Source organism: Heterocephalus glaber, unplaced genomic scaffold (assembly GCF_053883595.1).
Source record: "Heterocephalus glaber isolate CG9 unplaced genomic scaffold, H.glaber_assembly_v1.0 deba00001457, whole genome shotgun sequence".
In the NCBI taxonomy this organism is placed as follows: domain Eukaryota; kingdom Metazoa; phylum Chordata; class Mammalia; order Rodentia; family Bathyergidae; genus Heterocephalus; species Heterocephalus glaber.
The window spans coordinates 24,177,793-24,202,412 of NW_028258305.1; the positions used below are offsets into that span (position 1 = coordinate 24,177,793).

Sequence of the window (24,620 nt, forward strand, 5' to 3'; positions counted from 1 at the left end):
AGTCTCTAAAAGTTCATCATCACTGGTTTAGGGTATGGCTTAGTGAAATGCTTGCCTAGCATGCTCAAGGCCCAGTGTTCAATCCCCAGCACTTAAAAAAAAATTGTTAAGTAAATATTTGTTGAGTGTAAAAAAAAAAGCCCATTAAAAGGCAAACATTAATTATGTTAGAATCACAAATCTAAACTCGGCATATTCTACATATTCATCTTTCTTCCATTTCCCTAAATGTGCATAAAAATATCCATTATGCCTTTTCCCTGTGCCACATCAGGATATTTAGAGTAACCAGAGTGCCTCTGATGGCCAAGCAAGCAATGGCTGGGAGCCCTGTAGAGGGACAACCAGGGACAGCTGTTGTGATGATTCCTTTTCAACTAAGCTGTAGTTCACAACTATCCTCCTTATTGTATTAACTAAATTTAGGCCATTAAAGATAAGGAAAGAGATCATATCATTTGAGTATCTCCTATGTGCCAGACATGTTCCAAAAGCTCTTATTTAATTCTCATTATAACTCTACAAGTATTATTCCAAATGAGGAAACTATGGCACAGGGAAGGGATTGGAACCTGAGAATTTCTGATTCCAAGCCCCAGAGACTGAATTAATCTTGTTCCATGTATTGATAATCATTAAACTGTAATGATTTCATTTGCTGTCTTTGAAGTTTTAGGTTAATCTTTAATCTACCATTTCTTTTTTTTTTTTTTTTTGGTACCAGGGATCGAACTCAGGTCCTTAGCCTGCAAGGCAGGCGGTGGAACCACTGAGCTAAATCCCCTGCCATAATCTACCATTTCTTAACCTACTCTGCTCAAACCCCGAGTTCCCAGCTTGACCCATCTCTACCAAGACAGAGTGCTTCCAAGCACCACCCCAGGACAGCTGTTACATTTATGCCAAGCTCATCTTCAACAACAGCCTAATGATCCATGAGATTTATCAATACTCTTCTAGGGAGGTTCTTGGATCTGGGTAATATGCTCAGAATTTTAGTCAATCCACACTGTCTTTGAGAAAATCTGAGCTTGACTGTCTTCTGCCCAGTCAGGTTGTTCTCCAACCTCCAGACTCAACACCAGACACATTTTGCAGAGACAACCAGGCCAATTCAAGGGACTTATCCTCATTTACCCTTAGGGATTTACAGTCTACATTTTACAGTTTAAAAAAAAATCTCACTAAAAGGTCACATGAAACCAACACCAAGTCATGTGTCATTTTGTTGTATGGTCCATCGTCACTGTGGACTACACTACATCAGTATTAGGTAAAATTAAGTGAGAAAAATATTACCACAGCCCAGGGACACTTCTACCTAAATTTTGTGATTATATTTTAAGTGCTCTCTGTCACAGATATCATAAACTGATTAAATCATTTCATGCCTGACCCCTACTGACTATGCTAAGTGAAAAGAGAGGGCTATTAATAACTACCCATTTCTGACAGCTGCCCAGGGGCAATGCAGCCTTTTGCAGCAGTGCAATGACTCCCCAGCTCACTTACTGAATGCTGAATATTGATTCATATTATGAGTGTTGTCAAACACAGAGTGCAGTGCTGCAGATCCGTAGTGGCAGGTCATCAGGAATAGCATTAGCAAATGTCAGGTCAGGAATCAAAGGCCTGCTAGAGTCTTTAGGGATGAGATTTATCGATTCCATAAAACGTGAAACAGATCAAGTACTTGTGATGATGGAAATGGTCGTGGCAGAATGAGGCTGAGCCTGCTCTGATGTAGACCTCAGGAGAGATGCATCACACAAGTGACCATTGGAGAAAACGTTAAAATTTGGAATGCCCAAGACAACAGCAGCTTTGGGCTAAGAAGATTTTAGGACTAAATGTCAGATACTAGATGTGAAATTGGTCATAGGTATAGAAATATGTGTGTGTGTGTGTGTATGTGTATGTGTATGTTCTTGCAGTCTAAGGTATTTCATGTAGCCAAATCCAAAGAATATGTGATCAGATGCTAATGAATATCTAGATAAAAGGTAACTACATAAAAGATGAAGTTATTGTTTAGTTGACATCTCCTTTTAAAGATACTAACATTATAACTGGTTTCCCACTATTAGAATTAGTTTCTGAATTAAATACTCCCCTATGTTATACCATTCTCATAAATCCACAAGGTATCCATTACAATTGTGCCTTCATAATCTCTCACTCTCTCCTTCATTGTCTTTATCTTCATACATTTTTTAAAAGACTTAAACCAGAAGTCAGATCATTAGATTCTATCCAATTCTTATTCTGTCACTTATCTTGTAACCATAGAAAAGTCGCAACTTCCCTACATCTTAATTTCCTCATTTGCAAACAAACCAAAAACCAAGCAAACAAACAAATGAACAAATACAATATGTATACTATCTCTGCAAGCAGGTTTTGTGTACAGGATTGATAAATACTAGATCACAAGCTCCAAAGGCACTTGTGGCAAGGTACACCTACTACAACTCATTTTGATGTCCTCAATACCTAGTAAAGTGACAGACTCAGTGTAGTAATTTACTTCTTAATTAAACTAAAAAGAAGATGAAATATACTCTGAGACTGTAAGGGCTTACTAAATTGTACATTGCTTTTATTATTAGTTGTTTATTTGCCAAGTATGAGTGTTGGTCTAGCTTTGCTAGGAATGTTTTGAACTCACCTTGCTAATGGAGGTTTGCAGAAGCAATCCTTTCCTCTCTCGCCTCTCCTAAGAGCAGGCTACAACGCCTTCTTTAATTTTGCCCCTTACTGTGATGGAACCTTGCTTGACACATAAGGGAAAGGCAGCAGCTGCTAAGTTTTAATTGTTTATTATATTTGAATAGGTAAATGTAAGTTGGTTGTTATCTAATGCTTGAAAAAGTTTTCACTCACTATAGAAAATACACTCTAACTACTGTAGTGTGTCCTCATTGTTTAGCTTTTATCTACAAAGTGAACTGTAGAAAATTAAAACTATTCTTTTGAAAAATTATTTAGCACCGAGGCATCATTGGACTGCATCAGATCCTCCTAAAAATTGGAAGAGAAATTCACTTATTTCTTTTTGCCTTCAGTCTTACTTAAATTTGGAGTTTAACTGAAAAGAAGGGAAACAGTACTGGGATCTTAAGTCTGCCCATCAAAAGATCACTTTAGTTTTGTTCTAAATGGCCTGATAAGAGAAAATGAACAGGTGCTACAGGTTACTCAGCTGTTCTAAAATTAAAGATTGATATTTTTCTCTTGTTCTATTAGCAGACCTTTAGTGACACGTTAGCACTGGATAATGGTTGCAGCAGTTTAAGCCTCATGCTGTGATTTTTAACAGAAAGCCTAGCTCCAGCCTCAAACAATGACATCTCCCCATAGCCAGTAACCTAATAAGGAAGCAGTTGCAGCCTTAGGCAGTTTGACTAAACAGCAAGAGAAATCTGACTTCCAATGAAGTGACTTGACTTTAAAGACAATGGCCTGGCTTAATTAACACTGTATTCATTTGTAACTCAATCAATTTAGAATTTTTGTCCTTTAAACATTGACTCTACTGGCTTACAAAAAAAAAAGAAAAAGAAGGCATGAGCTGTTGGAAATCCCTCTTTATTTGTATAAACATGCATTTTGGAGCCAGCAATTAAAAAAATCTGTGATATTAATGGTTAGATTGACCACACATTCAGGTAATTATAAAAACTATCTTTCAATATAAGATTATTTCCTAGACAACCTTAGGAATAAACACAGGATGTATTTAATGCAATACCAAAATTGAAATTATATTTTGTCATATCCCTCTTTAGGGGGACATTAAATTAAGATATTAAAACCTTGTCCAAAATATTTATTTTAAATTATTATTTTTAACAGTAGCCTAGCTGATTCTAACAAGTTTGTGGGCTCTCTTAAACTTCATTTGGGCTATCTTTCCCCTTATCTTTGATCTGGCCAACATATATCACCTTCTGAACAGAAATTAAAATACATGAATGCTCACCACAGCCCCCAGCGCCGAGGAGGAGCCTTCTGGGCTGCCGAACCACCACCCCTAGCACTGAGGAGGTGAGCCGCCCACGTGCCAGCAGCACCCCCCCCCTTAAAACGAGAAGACACCTAAACAAATCTCAAAACCAGACTTCCAGATCACCAAAAGCAACCTGAAAGGAAAATGAGATGAAACAATCTGATACTTGACCACCTGGACTCCCTGAACTGGAAACAAAAGAGGATATCAAAAAAATGAAATCAGGCCCAACCAAGGTCACCACTCATGTGGAACACGCCAAATCAGCCTGCTGCAGACAGGCAGGTCTGCGCACGCCCTACCGAGGTCCTGAGTCACACGGAACACACCGAATCAGCCCCTGCCCTGGCACCAATCCACTGGACACCCCTCCCTCCTCTGTACGGCCACATGGTTCCACACTACAAAGACGCAGAGGACACCAGACCACCAGACCATGGTACTGAGTCCGCCACTCCCAGACCAGGGGTAGGAGCTTCTGAGCCACCATCCCACTGCTCCTGGTCCAGAGGAAGGGGCTTCCTGGCCACCATCCCTCCTGCTGCTCCCAGCCCACAGGAAAGGGCTTTTGGGCCACCATCCCTACTGCTGCTCCCAGCCCCTGGCCCACCTCTCCCAGCTCAGAGGAGGTAATCCCTGCAGATGCTAAGAGACCTAGCCACTAGTCGAAATGAGAAAACACGTAAATAAGTCTCAAAACGAGACTTCAAGATCACCTACAGCAAGCCCAAAAGGAAATGAGAGGGGAACACTCTGATACTCAACCACTGGACTCACTGAACTGGCAACAAAAGGGGATCTGGAAAAAATGAAATCAGAATTAATTTCTCAGATAACAGGAGAAATTGTGCTCCTAACGCAAGACATGATTAATAAATTTAGAGAGGAGCTGAGGAACATGATGGAATCCCAACATAGGGAACAAATGGAATCCATAAAACAGACGCAAATAGATTTTCAGGAGATGAAAATTTCCATTGAAAGTCTACATAGCAGAACGAACCAATGTGAGGACAGAATTTCAGATATAGAAGATAAGATTGCAATTAGTGACCAGGAAAAGAAAAATTGCTTCAAAATTATAAGGGAACATGAGAAATCAATCCAGCAGCTCCTGGATGATGCAAAGAAGAATAACATAAGACTGATTGGACTCAATGAAGAAACAGGAGAGAGGGCAGATGACATAAAAAAACTCTTGCCAGAAATAATGGCAGAGAACTTCCCAAGCAGGGGGAAAGAGCTTGACATACAGCTAAGTGAGGCATATAGGACTCCAAATAGCCTTGATCAAAAAAAATCTACACATAGGCATATAACTGTTAAGATTCCAGAAACTCAACAGAAGAACAAAGTTCTACAAGAAGTCAGAGAAAAGAAACAAATCACACGCAAAGGAAAGCCCATCAGAATCACAGCAGACTTCTCAACACAAACCATCAAGGCAAGAACAGCTTGGAGTGACATATTCCAAGCCCTAAAAGAAAACAGCCTCCAACCCAGATTGATGTACCCTGCAAAACTATCTTTCAAAATGGATGGAGAAATAAGATACTTTCATGACAAAGAGCACCTTAGGAACTTCGTGAATACCAAACCAGCACTCCAAAGAATTTTACACAATAGCCTAGGAACAGACATTGAGGATCACAACCCCAGGAAGCAAAGCAGAATGAACCCATCTGGCATGACAAGAAATTAAATATAAAGGAGGAGAGCCCAACAAAAAGAAAAAGTCATGGCAATAACAAGTCAATACGTTTCAGTTATAACCATCAATGTTAATGGTCTCAATTCACCAATCAAAAGAAATAGACTGGCAGAATGGGTCAAGAAGCAAAATCCAACAATATGCTGCATACAAGAAACACACTTCATTCAAAAGGAAACTCATGGACTGAAAGTTAAAGGGTGCAAAACAATACTCCATGTGACAGGAACCCGAAAAAAAGCAGGAGTAGCTATCCTCTTGGCAGATCAAGTAGATTTCAAACCAACACAGAATAAGAGAGACAAAGAAGACCACTACATCCTTGTAAAGGGAACAATCCAAGAGGAAGAGATGACAATCAAAAATATCCATGCACCAAACACTAGTGTGCCCAACTATATCAAACAAATACTAATGGACATGAAAAGTCATATATGCACTAATACAATTGTAGTGGGGGACCTCAACACTCCATTGTCAAAAATAGATAGATCAACCAGACAAAAAATAAGTAATGAAATACTAGAACCCAAACGAACTCTTGAACAAATGAAATTAACAGATGTTTACAGAGTCTTCCACCCCACTAAATCAGAATACATATTCTTCTCAGCTGCACATGGGTCATTCTCAAAAATAGACCACATACTCACACACAGAACATATTTAAGTAAGTGCAAAAGAATTGAAGCTATCCCCTGTATATGATCAGACCATAGTGAGATGAAATTGGAGATCCATAGCAAAAGAAACTCAAAAAACTTCATAAACACTTGGAAATTGAACAACACCCTTCTGAATGACCAATGGGTCACAGAGGAAATTAAAGAAGAAATCAGACAGTTACTACCATTAAATGACAATGACAATACAACATATCGGAATCTATGGGAAACAATGAAAGCAGTCTTACGAGGGAAATTCATAGCAGTGAATATGCATATTAGGAAAACAGAATAAGCCCAATTAAACAATCTGATGCTGCACCTCAAGCTTCTAGAAAAAGAAGAGCAGGACAACCCCAAAGCTCATACAAGGGAGGAAATTATAAAGATCAGAGGAGAAATCAATGCAATGGAGACTAAGAGAATGATACAAAAAAAATCAATGAAGCCAAGAGTTGGTTCTTCAAAACAATCAATAAAATTGACAAACCCTTAGCCAACCTTATCAGAAAAAGGAAAGAAAAGGCCCAAATCCATGCAATTAGGAATGAAAAGGGTAAAATTACAACAGACCCGGCAGAAATCCAGAGGATCATCAATACCTACTTCCAGAATCTATACGCCAATAAGATAGACAACACAGAAGAAATGGACAGATTCCTAGATACATGTGAATTACCAAAGTTGAACGAAGAAGACCTAAAAATTCTGAACAACCCAATATCAACCAATGAAATTGAAAATGTAATTAAAAACTTATCAACTAAGAAAAGCTCGGGCCCTGATGGCTTCACTGCTGAATTCTACAATACATTTACAGAGGAACTACTGCCACTACTCTTTAAACTCTTCAATGAAATTGAAAGGGAAGCAATACTCCCAAATTCATTCCTGGAAGCAAGCATCACCTTGATCCCCAAAGCAGAGAAAGACCCAACCGAAAAGGAGAACTATACGCCAATCTCCCTAATGAACATAGATGCAAAATTCCTTAATAAGATACTGGCAAACAGAATGCAGAAGATCATCAAGAAGATCATACACCCTGATCAAGTGGGATTCATCCCAGGGATGCAGGGATGGTTCAATATATGCAAATCAATCAATGTAATACACTATATCAATAAGGCCAAGGACAAAATCCATATGATTATCTCCATAGATGAAGAAAAAGCATTTGAAAAATCCAACATGCATTTATGATAAAAACCCTACAAAAAATTGGAATAGATGGTCTCTACCTCAAACTGATAAAAGCCATCTATACAAAACCAACAGCCAATATCATACTAAATGGTCAAAAACTGAAATCCTTCACACTCAAATCAGGAACAAGACAAGGATGTCCATTATCACCGCTCTTGTTCAATATAGTTCTGGAAACATTAGCTGTGGCAATTAGACAAGAGAAAGAAATAAAAGGAATAAAGAGAGGAAATGAAGAAGTCAAATTGTCATTATTTGCAGATGACAGGATACTCTATATAGAAGACCCCAAGAACTCCACCAAAACTCTTCTAGACTTAATAACCAAATTCAGTCAAGTAGCTGGTTACAAGATCAACACACAAAAATCAATAGCTTTCCTCTACACTAATGACAGACTCACTGAGAGAGAAATAGGGCAAATAATTCCTTTCACAATAGCATCCAAAAAAATTGAAATACCTAGGAATCAACCTAACAAAAGAAATCAAAGACCTCTTCTCTGAAAACTATGGCACTCTGAAAAGAGAGATTGAAGATGATATCAGAAAATGGACAGACATCCCCTGCTCCTGGGTAGGAAGGATTAATATAGTGAAAATGCCCATACTTCCAAAACTGATATATAGATTTAATGCAATTTCAATTGAGATCCCAGCAGCATACTTCATGGACCTTGAGAAAACAATCGAAAACTTCATTTGGAACAAGAAGAGACCCAGAATAGCAAAAGCAATTCTAGGTAACAGAGACATGGCAGGGAGTATCACAATCCCCAACTTGAAACTATACTACAAAGTTACTGTGATAAAAACAGCATGGTACTGGCAAAGAAACAGACCTGAGGACCAGTGGAACAGATTAGAAGATGCAGAAACAACGGCAGACACACTCAACCATCTCATCTTCAATAAAGGAACCAAACACCCTCACTGGAGGAAAGATAGCCTCTTTAATAAATGGTGCTGGAAAAATTGGGCTTCAACTTGCCAAAGATTAAAACTAGACCTATATCTCTCACCATGCACTAAACTAAAATCAAAGTGGATTAAAGATCTAAATATTAAAATAGAAACTCTGAACCAGTTGGAACAGAGGTTAGGTAGAAGTCTTGAAGACAACAGTGTAGGAAAAGATTTTATGAACAAAACCTCAGCTGGCTGTGAACTAGCACAAACAATCAAAAAGTGGGATCTCTTCTTATTAAAAAGCTTCTGCACAGTAAGAGAAACTACCAGCAGTGTGAAGAGACAACACACAATGTGGGGGAAAATCTTCACCTGCTCTTCCTCAGACAAAGGTCTACTATCTTGAATCTATAAAGAACTTAAAAAGATCAGACCTCCCAAATTTAAAGACCCAATCTGAAAATGGGCATCCGAAATGATCAGACATTTCTCAGACAAAGAAGTAGAAACAGCAAATAAATACATGAAAAAATGTTCAACATCACTGGTCATTCGAGAGATGCAAATGAAAACAATGCTGAGATTCCACCTCACCCCAGAAAGAATGGCTGCTGTCATGAAATCAACCAATAACAAATGCTGGTGGGGCTGTGGGGAAAGAGGAACCCTGCTCCACTGCTGGTGGGAGTGTAGACTGGGGCAACCACTGTGGAAATCAGTATGGAGATACCTCAAAGAACTAGGACTGGAAGTCCCATTTGACCCTGCTATTCTACTGCTGGGGATCTTCCCCAAAGAATTAAAAGAATCATACCACAGTGATATATGTGCACCTATGTTCATAGCAGCACAGTTTGTAATAGCTAAAATTTGGAAACAGCCCAAATGCCCATCAACTGGAGGCTGGATAAAGAAAATGTAGTTTTTTTAATAAAATGGATTACTACTCAGCCATAAAAAATGAGAAATTAGAGACATTTATAGCTAAGTGGATGCACATTGAGGCAATACTCTTAAGTGAAATAAATAGGACACACATGTATAAATACTGAATAGTTTCTCTGGTGTGAGAAACTGAAAGTGTAAATGTACAATAGGTAATGTGAAATAGGAAGAAAAGGGGCAAGGGGGAAGGAAGTGAGAGGGCTAGGGGAAAGGATAGAAGGGAATGGGATTAATATGAGAAAATGGAAAAATAGGAACAAAATCTTTGTAAATAGGGAGGAATGGAGGGGTTGAAGGGAGGGCTGGGCAAGGGTGAAAAATAAGAACCAAGAGAGACTATGTAAAGGTGCAAATTTCCAATGATGAATGTCATTATACTGTATACCTAAAATGTACCAATGATTAGAATGAATAATTGATAATGCAAAATAGAAAGAAAAGGTCCAAAGAGGTAGGGGTAGTGGGAGGGGCAGGGGAAAGGCAAGAAGGGAAAGGAAAAATGATGAGAAATGGAAAAAATGGAAATAAAATCTTTGTAAATAGGGAAGGGTGGAGGGGGTGAAGGGAGGGCTAGGAATGGGGAAAAAATAAGAACCAAGATGCATTATGTAAAGGTACAATTCCCAATGAGAAATGTAATTGTATTGTATACCTAAAATCTACCAATAAAAGAATTTAACAAAAATAAAATAAAATAAAAAAGTTTTAGAAAATGAAATCAAAAATAATTTTGCAGATAACAGCAGAGATTGTGCCCATACTGCAAGATATGATTAATAAATCTAGAGAGGACACAGATAAAAAATTAGAAGAGCTGAGGAACATGATGGAATCCCAACATAAGAAACAAATGGAATCCATAAAAGAGATGCAAACAGATTTCCAGGAGATTAAAAATTCCATTGAAAATCTACCCAGAAGAATGTGCCAATGTAAGGACAGAATTTCACATATGGAAGATAAGATGGCAATTAGTGAACAGGAAAAGAAAAATTGCTCTAAAATTATAAGGGATCACAAGAAATGAATCCAGTAGCTGCTAGATGATGAAAAAAAAATAACATAAGACTGATTGGAGTCAATGAAGAAACAGGAGAGAGTGCAGATGACATAAAAACAAATTGTTCATGGAAGTGATGGGAGAAAACTTCCCAAGCAGGGGAAAAGAACTTGACATACAGATAAGTGAGGCACACAGGACTCCCACTAGCCTTAATAAAAAAAACCCTACACATAGGTATATAATGGTTGGGTTCCAGAAACCCAACAGAACAACAAAATTCTACAGGCCGTTAGAGAAAAGAAACAAATCACATACAAAGGAAAGCCCATCAGAATCACAGCAGACTTCTCAACACAAGCCCTCAAGCCAAGAAGAGATTGGAGTGATGTATTTCAAGCCCTAAAGAAAAACAGCCTTCAACCCAGATTGATGTACCCTGCAAAACAATCTTTCAAAATTGATGGAGAAATAAGATACTTTCATGACAAAGAGCACTTTAGGAACTTCATGAATACCAAAACAGCACTCCAAAAAATTTTAGACAAAATCCTAGGAAAAGACAACAGGGATCACAGCCCCAGGAAGTACAGCAGAATGAATCCATCAGGCATGACAAGAAATTAAATGCAAAGGGGGAGAACCCAACAAAAAGAAAAAGTCATGGCAATGATGAGTCAGTACGTATCAGTTATAACCATAAATGTTAATGGTCTCAACTCACCAATCAAAAGAAGTAGACTGGCAGAATGGGTCAAGAAGCAAGATCCAACAATATGCTGCATACAAGAAACACATTTAAGGGCTGGGGATTTAGCTCAGTGTTTCTGCCTCCTGTCTCACAAGTGCAAGGACCAAAGTTCCATCTCCAGTACCAAAACCAAAAAAAAAAAAGAAAAAAAGAAACACATTTAATTTAAAAAGAAACTCATAGACTGAAAGTTAAAGGGTGGAAAACAATACTCCATGTGCCAGGAACCTGAAATAAAGCAGGAGTAGGTATCCCCTTTGCAGATCAAGTGGATTTCAAACCAACACTGATTAAGAGAGAAAAAGAAGGACACTACATCCTTGTAAAGGGAACATCCAAAAGGAAGAGATGACTATCATAAATACATATGCACCAAACACAAGTGTGCCCAACTATATAAAACAAATACTAATGGACATGAAAAGTCATATATGCACTAATACAATTGGAGTGGGGGACCTCAACACCCCACTGTCACAAATAAATAGATCAACTAGACAAAAAATAAGTAATGAAATACTAGAACTCAATCGAACTCTTGAACAAATGAACTTAACAGATGTTTACAGAGTCTTCCACCCCACAAAATCAGAATACACATTCTTCTCAGCTGCACATGGGTCATTCTCAAAAATAGACCACACATTCATACATAGAACATGTTTAAGTAAGTGCAGAGGCATTGAAGTTATCTCCTGTATAATATCAGACCATAGTGCAATGAAATTGGATCAATAGCAAAAGAAACCTCAAGAATTTCATAAACACTTGGAAATTGAACAACACCCTTCTGAATAACCAATGGGTCACAGAGGAAATTAAAGAAGAAATCAGACAGTTCCTTCAATTAAATGACAATGACAATACAACATATCGGAATCTATGGGACACAATGAAAGCAGTCTTATGAGGGAAATTCATAGCAGTGAATACACATATTAGGAAAACAATCAAACAACCTGATGCTGAATCTCAAACTGCTAAAAAAAGAAGAGCAGGAAAAATCCAACGCTCATACAAGGGAGGAAATTATAAAGATCAGAGGAGAAATCCATGCAATGGAGACTAAGAGAATGATACAAAAAATCAATGAAGCCAAGAGTTGGTTCTTCAAAAGAATCAACAAAATTGACAAACCCTTAGCCAGCCTGATCAGAAAAAGGAAAGAAATGGCCCAAATCCATGGAATTAGGAATGAAAAGGATGAAATTAAAATGGACCCAGCAGAAGTCCAGAGGATCATCAATACCTACTTCCAGAACCTATATGCCAATAAGATGGAAAACACAGAAGAAATGGACAGATTCCTAGATATGTATGAATTACCAAAGTTGAACAAAGAAGACCTAAAAATTCTAAACAACCCAATATCAATCAATGAAATTGAAAACATAATTAAAAACTTACCAACTAAGAAAAGCCGAGGTCCTGATGACTTCATTGCTGAATTCTACAAGACATGTAGAGAGGAACTACTGCCACTACTGTTTAAACTCTTCAATGAAATTGAAAGGGAAGCAATACTCCTGAACTCATTCCTGGAAGCAAGCATCACCTTGATCCCCAAAGCAGAGAAAGACTCAATCAAAAAAGAGAAATATAGACCAATCTCATAGATGCAAAAATCCTTAATAAGATTCTGGCAAATAGAATGCAGAAGGTCTTACACCCTGACCAAGTGGGATTCATCCCAGGGTTTCAGGGATGGTTCAACATACACAAATCAATCAATGTAATACACTATATCAATAGAGAAAAGGAAAAAAACCATATGATCATCTCCATAGACACAAAAAAGCATTCGACAAAATCCAACACACATTTATGATAAAAACCCTACAAAAAATTGGAATACACGGTCCCTACCTCAATCTGATAAAAGCCATCTATGAAAAACCAACAGTCAATAACATACTTAATAGTCAAAAACTGAAATCCTTCACACTCAAATCAGGAACAAGACAAGGATGTCCACTATCACTACTCCTGTTCAATATAGTTTTGGAAACATTAGCCACAGCAATTAGACAAGAGAAAGAAATAAAAGTAATAAAGAGAGGAAATGAAGAAGTCAAATTGTCATTATTTGCAGATGACATGATACTGTATATAGAAGACCCCCAAAACTCCACCAAAAATCTTCTGGACTTAATAACCAAATTCAGTAAAGTAGCTGAATACAAGGTCAACACACAAAAATCAATAGCTTTCCTCTACACAAACAACAGACTCACTGAGAGAGAACTAGAGCAAACAATGCCTTTCACAATAGCATCCAAAAAACTGAAATACCTAGGAATCAACCTAACAAAAGAAATCAAAGACCTCTTCTCTGAAAACTATGGCACTCTGAAAAGAGAGATTGAAGATGATATCAGAAAATGGAAACACATCCCCTGACCTAGGTAGGAAAGATCAACTTAGTGAAAATGGGCATACTTCCAAAACTGCTATATAGATTCAATGCAATCCCAATTGAAATTCCCACAGCATACGTCATGGACCTTGAGAAAACAATCCAAAAATTCATTTGGAACAAGAAGAGACCCAGAATAGCAAAAGCAATTCTAGGTAACAGAGACATGGCAGGGGGTATCACAATCCCCAACTTGAAACTATACTACAAAGTTACTGTGATAAAAACAGCATGGTACTGGCAAAGAAACAGACCTGAGGACCAGTGGAACAGATTACAAGATGCAGATACAACTCCAGACACACTCAGCCACCTCATCTTTGACAAAGGAGCCCAAAACCCTCACTGGAGGAAAGATAGCCTCTTCAATAAATGGTCCTGGAAAAATTGGGTTTCAACTTGCCAAAGATTAAAACTAGACCTATATCTCTCACCATGCACTAAACTAAAATCAAAATGGATTAAAGATCTAAATATTAAAATAGAAACTCTGACCCAATTGGAACAGAGGTTAGGTAGAACACTTGAAGACATCAGTGTAGGAAAAGATTTCATGAACAAAACCTCAGTTGCCCATGAACTAGCACAAACAATCAACAAGTGGGATCTCTTCTTCCAAAAGCCTTCTCCACAGCAAAAGAAACCACCAACAATGTGAGGAGACAACCCACAATGTGGGGAAAAGTTTCTACCAGCTGTCCCTCAGACAAAGGTCTACTATCTCGAATCTATAAAGAACTTAAAAAAAATCAGACTTCCCAAATTTAAAGACCCAATCTGAAAACGGGCATCTGAAATGAACAGATATTTCTCAAACAAAGAAGTAGAAATGGCAAATAAACATATGAAAAAATGTTCAACATCACTGGTCATTTGTGAGATGCAAATGAAAGCAATGCTGAGATTCCACTTCACCCCAGAAAGAATGGCTTCTATTATGAAATCAACCAATAACAAATGCTGGTGGGGCTGTGGGAAAAGAGGAACCCTGCTCCACTGCTGTTGGGAGTGCAGACTGGTGCAAGCACTGTGGAAATCAGTATGGAGATACCTCAAAGAACTAGGATTGGAAGTCCCATTTGACCCCGCTATTCCACTCCTGGGGATCTTCCCCAAAGAATTAAAAGAATCATACCACAGTGATATATGTGCACCCATGTTCATAGCAGCAAATTTGTTATAGCTAAAACATGGAAGCAGCCCAATTGCCCATCAACTGGATACTGGATAAAGAAAATGTGGGGTTTTAAAAAATAAAATGGAGTACTACTCAGCCATAAAAAACGAGAAATTAGAGACATTTATAGCTAAATGGATGCACATTGAGCTGATACTCTTAAGTGAAATAAATAGGACACACATGTGTAAATACTAAATAGTTTCTCTAGTGCGAGAAACTGAAAGTGTAAATAAGGACTAAAAGGTATAATAGATAATGTGAAATAGGAAGAAAAGGGGCAAAGGGGTAGGGGAAGTGGGAGGGGTAGGAAAGAAAGGAATGGAATGGAAAGAAGGGAATGGAATTAATATGAGAAAATTAAAAAATGGAAACAAAGTCTTTGTATAGGGAGGGATGGAGGGGTTGAAGAGAGGGCAGGAGAAATGGGGAAAAATAAGAACCAAGAGAGATTATGTAAAGGTGCAAATTTCCAATGATGAATGTTTTTATATTGTATATCTAAAATGTACCAATAAAAATACATGAATGCTAAGTTGATCCTATACTGATTTTCATTTTTTAAAAATTAGTCAATCAATAAAGAAAGTTAATTTGATAATTTAGTGTATGTGTTGCCTCAGTGAGCACTGAGATGCCAGACTAAAATAGTGTTGTTAATGCTCATAAGTGAGGATATAATTCTAAAAGAAATAAAGCACATGATTCTGCATTAGCTCCACTATGCTGTGTAACTATCTGATAATTATTTGAAATTGCTTCTGTGTAAACCAACCATCTAGTCTTTCCTGAAATTCTTTACATTCTGAAAAACGCTGCACCAAAAAATAGCGGCGCTTAGGAGAAAAACAGGGTTGGGCCAAACAACTCAAAATTTTTTATCATAACAGCCATGATAATAATGATAATCCTAATAAAAATATTAGTGTCACTTATCTCTACTGATAACTATGCTGAGCATCACAGTTGATCTCTGCAGCTTATGATCATGGGCTCAGTCTTCAACCTTGTAGATCTCTATAGCTATAAAGGGCATTTGATTCTAAAAAGACCATGTTTTATTAACATCAAAAGAATAATTCAGAGCATAGCCTTTCCCATTAATTCATTTTGATATAAGGAAATGTCTGCAGCTTCTTCATCTACACTCACAGACACACTACATGCTTGTTACACTGGACAGAATAGTGGCTATTAAGTGAGCCACTATTTGTACTAAGGCACATCTGTGAATTTTCAGGTTTTCCCTTAGGGTCTCCAAAAGGTTCTGAGGCTTTTTCTTTTATTGGGAGAAAGGCTCCAAATATGAGAAAATCACTCATCCACCATCAAAAAGTCCACGTTAAGCCAGACACAGTGGTGCATGTTTGTAGGCCCAGTTACTCAGGATGCTGAGGCAGGAGGATTACTTGAGCCCAGGAGTTCAAGGCCAACTGGCAACATAGTCAGACTCCACAGCAAAATGAATAAATAACACATTTTATTTCTACTTCATTACCTGATTTACCAACTAGTAAGAACCCATTTCTCTATTATAATAAGAAAAGCTGGCTTTTAAAAGCTTAATGGCATTGAGGAATGAAGGACAAAAGGCAACAGAATCTAAGCTCTCTAACCTGGTACCCAGAATCTTCCACCATTAATTCTGCTTTTTTCTCCCATACACACCTTTTCAGATGAAGCCATCCTGAAGTAACCTTTCACTTGATCCTTGTCTTATGTATTCCCCAACTGCTATTCTGAGACTGTAGTTTCTCTGAATATCATTCCTGCTTCTAGGACTGACAGTAGTCCTATCTTTTTCAGAGAACTCCTCCCTCCTTTTTTCTCCCTACTTTGACACCTTGTGCTGCAACAACTCATTTAGTTTTTTCTGTGTAATGCCTTGAACTGTCAGTCAAGTGTATGTGTATATGTGAGTGTGTGTGCCTATATCTATATTTATACCTGTATATATGAGAGACTTATCTCCATGATTAGGCTCTAAGCAACTTGAGTGGATGTCTTTATTGTCATTTTCCTGGGTTTTTTTGTAACCCCGAATGCCTAGAAATATTTATTCATGGCAATAGGTATTTGCCTTGGATTTTCCTATTTTTAAAACATTACATTTAGGTTTTTAAACTAATACCCCAATTTATATAATTATAAATATTTAAAGAGTATTATGTGGTTTTTCAATACAGATGTTATGTAAACGTTGTGTAATATTTAAATCAGGTTAAAGATATAGTGGACACTTAAGTTACAACTGGCCTGACATATGAACAACTTGGGTTAATTAGGTTAATGGAAGATTCATCTGCCTCTTGTTATCTATAGCGTGTACCCAGGTAAACATCAAGATTTCAGCTGTATTGACTTACAACCAACTTGAATTACAACCAGCCCTCGGGAACTGATCAGGTTTATAAGTCAAGGATACACTGTATCTATAACTTCAACATTTTTCATTTATTCGTGGTGAAAACATTCAAACCCCTTCTAGATTTTGAAATCTCAGTACATTATCTATAATCTATAATCTTTATGAAAGACTAAAGGTAAGGAAAGACTAAATGTGACTCAAAATCCAGACATAATAAATTTTTGTAAAGGGGAACTAACTCAAGTAACTTTTGAACACAATTATTTTCACTTTTTATCTCAGTCCATTTGGTTTTTGTAATGTTGATGGATTACCAATTCCGAAATTATTGGATTTGGCAAATTAATATATTGAGGATAATGAGATCCAGGCTCTCACTGATAAAATAGAGAGCTACAAACATGGAAAAGCAATAGCACATGTAATAGCACATCAGAATTTCTTACTCTTGTCTAACTGTAACTTAGTATTCATTGATCAATCTCCCCCTGTTCTTCCCTCTCCACAAAAAGGGTTTGTTTTGGATTTTTCTAGTTGATTTGTAAGAGCCTTGTATGGAAAAATTAGTCTGTACAGTGGGCCGGGGATTTAACTCAGTGGTTTCACTGTCCGCTGCACAAGCACAAGAACCTGAGTTCGATCCCTGGTACAAAAAAAAAAATTAGTCTGTATAATGACCACATTATAGTTGATGAATAACTCCAAATGATGTGAAAGAAGTTATGAGCTTCCTTAAAAAACACAATATCTAAAAATGACTTATATACACAGAGAAAACTTAGATTTGAGATGGTTATATTTGTTTGGCTATTTTCAGTAGCTCTTCTAAAGCAATAATCTTTTTTTTTTTTTCTGGTACCAGGGATCAAACTCAGGACCTTGTGCTTGGCAGGAAGGCTCAGCGCCACTTGAGCTACATCCCCGGTCCTAAAGCAATAATCTTAACGATAATATATATGCACGTTTATGCAGTAAAAATTCAGTTAGATGTCAAGATATAAAATTACGTACAGAAACTGATAACCTTCAAGTACAAATATAATAACCTTTTCAAGGATATATGGTAAAGAAATCTTTTAATAGCAACAAAAAATAAATAAATACAAATCAAGTTTACAAGAAATGTGCAAAATCTTTTCAAGGAAGTTTGAAATATTCTCTGGGGAATCTGGAAAGACATTGCTATTCTAGGACAGGATGACTCAATATCATAAAGATACCTGTTCTCCCAAACTTGCTATACAAATCCAATGCAGTCTCAATGACTAACAGCTTTTGAAGAAACTAGCTAAGTTGTTATTGAAATTCATATGGAAGAATAACATGTAACATTAGTCAGAAAAACATAAAAAAAAGAAAAGCTATGAGATGGGACCAGACATACCAGATATTAAATATAAAACAGAGCCTTGTAACTAAAATACTCTGACACTGGCACATGAATAGATCAACAGTAGACTAGAATAAAAGGTTCAGAAATAGATCCAGCTACAAATGGAAATTTAGTATACAATAAAATTGACATGCCAAATAACAGAGACAAAGATGGGCCTTTTAGTAAATGGTACAGGATAATCGTTGTTATGGCTTGTGCCTAGATATCCTCTAAAGCCTAATTCGGACATAAGTGAGGCTTTTCAGAGGTGGCTGGATCTAGAGTGGGTGATGCTGAGATCAAGGGTGTGTGATTACTAAATTACTCCACTGATTGGTTTGGCACTTTTCTGGGTATGAATAATGGGAAAGCCAACCTTGTGTGTGAGTGCTACTTGACTTAAGGGTGTGTAGCCTGGTTAGAATATAAGGGACAGAAAGAAGGTTCCTTGCTGCTTCTTCACTACTTTGGTGCCCTGCTGCCTTCTACCCACCATGAACTATTTCTCCTCTGTGATGTCCATCTGCCATGCCACGCTACCTTGGAGTCAGCTGACTATGATCTGAAACCTCTACAAACTGTGAGCTGAAATAAATCTTTCCTCCTTTAACTTCAAGTGTCAGGTATTTTGTCTCAGCAACAAAAAAGTAACTAAGACTAGTGTAGAGCCATTTAGAACAAATATATAATTAGATACATATCTTACATTATACACAAGAATAAATTTCAAATGGATTAGAGATTTAAATATTAAAAATTAAACTACATACTCTAAGAAAACATGGGAAAATTCTTCAATAAGGAAAGACTAAATGTGACTCAAAATCCAGGTATAATAAATTTTTGTAAAGGGGAAGTAACTCAAGTAACTTTTGAACACAATTATTTTGACTTAGTCCATTTGCTTTTTGCAATGTTGATGGGTTACCAGTTCTGAATATATTATTGGATTTGGCAAATTAATATATTGAGGATAATGAGATCCAGGCTCTCACTGATAAAATAGTGAGCTACCAACATGGAAAAGGAAAAAGCAAGAATGAATACTGCAGTGCTGGAATGGGATTGGAGAGGAGATATCAGCATGTTTTCATATATAAATATATTAATTTTTAGCTTTGTCCCATGCTAGGGCCTAAAAGCTACTACATCCCAATAACAATAATCACAGCTAGAATGCCTATCTGAGTTGTTAACCAAAATTTTCTACTAAAAAAGACCAGTGCTCCTTGGAGGATTGACTATTTCCATGACTGAGCCTGTGATACCTCATTGTGTCTAAAAGTTTTATTTAAAAGGTGCAAGAAATGATAAAACCATGCCAAAAAGACCAATGGGCTGAGGCCGGGGATTTAGCTCAGTGGTTTCACCACCTGCTGTGCAAGCACAAGGACCCGAGTTCAATCTCCGGTACCAAAAAAAAAAAAAAAAAAAAAACTAATGGGCTAGTTTGAAGGGGCTCCCACAGAAAAAATCTGGGACAATTTGAGCATTATAATAAATAATGGAAGCAAAAATTTTTAATTCAAGAAATAAAATTAAAATCTATGAATCCACATTAAAACATATACTTACACAGTCTTAGTTACTTTTCTCATCACTGGGAAAAAATACTGTACCTAATACTCAAAGTTAAAGAAGGAAAGGTTTACTATAGCTCACAGTTTGTAGAGGTTTCAGTCCACAGTCAGTTGGCTCTAAGACAGGGTGGCATGGCAGAGTGGCATCGCAGAGGAGAAATAGTCCATGGCAAGCAGGCAGGAGACAGCAAAGCAGCAAGCAGCAGCAGCAGCAAGACTGACTTTCACTTTTATCCCATCTAGGATGCAAAACATTTGGGTGGGGCTTCCATTACCTACCCATTTAACCCTCCCAGTATCACACTCTTAACCCATATTCACACACTCTAATCCAGCCACCTTCAAAACTCCCCACCTATGGCTACATGAGGATTTGGGGGGACATCTAGATATAAGCCATAACACACACATATACATATGCATATACAGGAAGGGAGAATAGCAGAATGTCAACTCATAAAAGTAGAAGGAATAATTCGGCAACCATTATAGTAGTAATTGATTCAGGCATGATTCATTAATGTTTGCTAAAACTGGTAAGTCAAAGTTTGATAAGGAATAGTATATTTAAATAATTTCAAAGTACCTTTTTATGATTACTTATTAATTATAAAAAGAAAAATAGTAACTATAGCAGTGGATAATTTTGAAGGTGTCATCTTTATCGTCCCCAAGTGATCAGAGTCAATGTCACTAGTAGTGGAACAAATCAATATCATATATCTCAGATATAATGCATTGCTAAAGACTTCTGCGATATGCTTGCTATGAAAGCATAACTTGAATTTCATCATAAGGAAGAAAAGACAAACACCAGATTGAAGGTCATGCAACAAAATAACTGACCCTTACTCTTCAAAAATGTCAATCTCAAAGAGACAAGAATGGGGGGTGGGGGCTGAGGAACTGTTCTGGTTGAAAGTAGTCTAAATAGACATGGCAAGTAAATGAAATACATGACTGTGAAAGGGATAACGGTGTGAGGGAGATAACTGATAAAATCTGAATATGGATCGTGTGTTAGGTAACAGTTTTGTACTAACATCAAGCATCCTGATTTAGATTGTTGTACTGTAGTTACATAAGAATATTCTTGTTCTTAGAAAATTCACACTGAAGTACTTTGGGTTAAAAGGATAGCAAATCTGCAACTTACTTGCAAATGGTTCAGTAGAACAAGATGGATAGATAAATGGGTGGATAGATAGACAGATAGATAGATGAATAGATAGATATTTAAAAGATACAAAAAGAAGTATTATACATACCTATGAGAAAGAGACGGAATGAGACAAATGTAAACAATACATGTACCAAAGTAAAGGGTGTGTGGCATACAATATTTTTCATGTTTGAAGCTAAATCCTTTAAAGTGTGTACATAAATATACAATATATGGAGTGTGTGTGTAAAAATATGGACCACACAGCACTTTCCTGGAAAGGACATCACTGATGATGATCGTTTTCCAATGAGAAGATTCAGAGTCAGCTGGGAGTTAACTTTGAAAATTTGAAGGAAAGGCCAATCTACCCTCAGGGAAAGAAAAGCCATTGGAATACTTTGAATATATTGGTCATGTTAGTGTAAGAAAAAACAAATGAGAACCCAAGAGATCAAATGGCTGGACAGAGAATCAATCATCCCAGATGGAGGGGTTTTTTTGCAAGTTGAAACAAGTTATCAGTAAGAGATTAAAGTAGTCACAGTTACTCTATAGCAGAAAAATGAGTAATCATAGGTCTCACTTTCCCCAGGGCATCCTAGTTTATGCAGTGGTCTTGGCAGGTTATTAATAGAACCAAAAATTGTCCAGATTTGGATGATAAATTATAGGATCACTTTCTCACATATAGCTTTAATTTTTATAATGATTTTTATTTTATTTCTTCTGCTGAGCTTTTCTAACTCATGCTTCAATTCACCATATTGTTCCTGACTTCTTATTCCTATAACTGATATCCTATTTTATTTTTTAAAGTATATTATTTACTTACTGGCTTACTTATTTTAGTTCTGGGGACCAAATCCAGGGCTTCACACATGCTTTACCACTGAACTATATACTCAGCCCTGTGGTCTTATTTTATAGAAGCAATTACTCTGAAATTTGAGGAGTTGTTTTGTTTTGTTTTGTGTATTTTTGCTTTCATGTCTGCCTATTTATATTTTAAATTTATGGCTGAATCTTCTCTTGCCTGGACTCTACTTCAGAGTTTTTCTGTTTGCTAAATGTTTTAAAATATTTCCCTCTTATTTTGTTTGTCTTGTTTCTGTACTGACCCTCCTGATACCTTTTATTTATTTATATTATCATTACTTATCTTTGAGGGAGATAAAATTTTCCAAGACCAGAGAGTTGCATGAGGCTTGTGTTGGAAATGGCCAGAGCCAGTATAGCTATTAAAATTTGTAAAAGGACATAAAATAGTGTAAATTCCCTGAGCCTTGCCTTCCCTTGGCCACATGAACTTAGCACGCAGAGCTGTTCTCCAGAGAATCTGTTTCCTTGACTCTGCTGTCCTGAGACCCTGCTTCCTGTAACCTGTTTCACCCTGCTGGTGTCTCAAAATTCATCAGTGGTAATAGTCATGAGCTCTTAAGATGTTTATGCATCTTAACTTTGGTCAACAGAACATCTTATTCCAGGATATGACACTTCAAAAACAAATAGCCTGTCTCCATGTTCTAAGCAGATTTTTAAATGACTAACTGATCAAAATATGGGTTAACATAACATTAGATGAGTAGGAAAGTATATTCAGAAACTGTCTGACTATACATAGAACTTTAGGACAGCACTCCAAGGAATGGAATCAAGAGTCCTAATATTCAGTTACTGTAACATAACATTTGTTTTAATTTAGTTGAATACTCCCCCCAAAATGTCCTTTTCTATCTTTTCTTTTCTAATGCTTAAACTCCTGCAAAAGATGCTTTAAAATTATAACAAAGCACTATCACACTGTGCTAAGACAAAAAATACAGAAGTTATGTTCTTTTTACACATAGTCAGAAATACTTGGCTTATTTTTCGCGAAAGGAACCTACATGTAACCTAGGAAATACAATCATAATATGAAATTCAAAGGTTTCTCAAAATTGCTATACATAGACAAATCTCAAGTAACACAGATTCTGATTTGTATTAAGGGGATTTGCAGGATATTATTTGTTTTAAATAAGCAGATATATATGATGTTAATAAATAATAATCAGCAAGTGGGAAGCCTTATGGAAAAAGGGTGACTTGATTCGAACTAAAGTATTGGCTCCTGTGGGTAATAATGCTATAGCCTCTGATAAAACTATGAATATGATGTCGGCTGTCTTTCTCATTCAGATGACATTTCTTGTGTCCAAATCAGCACAGCTGTGTTAGTTGTGGGCTGCCAGTCTGGACATTCAAAGAACCTTATAATGGCTGGATTTTACAAAGCAATCTTTTATAATGGGATTGTACAGTCTCAAATTATTCCATGGTATATTAAATGAGGAAATGTTTAAAAGGAAAATCACACAAAATATTGTATAAGTAGAGCCATATATTGCTATATTATATTGCTATTTTGAACTCCATGTGATCTTGTTGTATTGGACCCTTTATTTTAAAGGAGACTGTTAAGAATTGGACTTCTTAACCTTACAAACAGAGTGGGATAAAAACTATTAAAATTCCTTGAAAAAAACTTTAACAGAATAGCTCTATTAACTACCTAACAGCGTACACCAGAGGGAGTAAGTATTCTGTTTGTCTTCTGACCAGAAAATGAGAATTTCATAGGTCATATCTACTTAAAAATCAGTTTCTTCTCTTCACACTAATATATAAAGATATATTAGGCTCCCAGAAAGTTCATATACACAATCAGGAAGATCCCTTCTTGTTCTCTCTAAGGCTGCTAATGTATTAAATTATTTAAATAATTTTAAAAAGAACCTAGACTTGCAGATACTGTATTACAAAATTGTCAGAGGTTTATAAATAATGAACATTTTTAATATTTTCTTTACATTAAAATTTCAAAATTTCCTAAAATCAGAATTGAATTTCTTAAAATACACCAGATGTCCTCCGCTTTCCTTTCCCCAAATATATGAAAGGAGCACCGAGGAGGCCTATCAACCATGACCATTAGAAAGTATTAAATTATCGCTTCTTGGCCTTTTGGCTAAGATCAAGCGTAGAAAGTATTAAATCATTCATATATATATATATATATATATTTTTTTTTTTGTACCAGGGATCAAACTCGGGTCCTTGGCCTGCGAGGCAGGCGGCGGAACCACTAAGCTAAATCCCAGGCCCCCCGTTCATCAATATATTATTTTAGTAATAATGATACTGCATGCATTTTACCCCTTTAGGAACCTTAAAAATACCCAGTTGGAGAAAATGGATTGACTTAACCTAGACAAGTACAGTGCTGTTAGAATCATTCACATCAAACACATCATCAGTGATTTTCTAGATAAAATGCTAACAATGTAGCTAATCTTTTTGGTTAA

The 24,620-nt window shown here is 36.7% G+C and overlaps 1 protein-coding gene and 1 pseudogene across 4 annotated transcripts in view; one reads left to right on the forward strand and one right to left on the reverse strand.

Moving 5' to 3' along the window:
• Positions 1-24,620, reverse strand: part of Camkmt (calmodulin-lysine N-methyltransferase) — a 442,726-nt gene that overhangs the window by 231,175 nt on the left and 186,931 nt on the right. The window lies entirely within an intron of this gene.
• LOC147826993 (U2 spliceosomal RNA) lies at positions 24,264-24,426 on the forward strand (annotated as a pseudogene).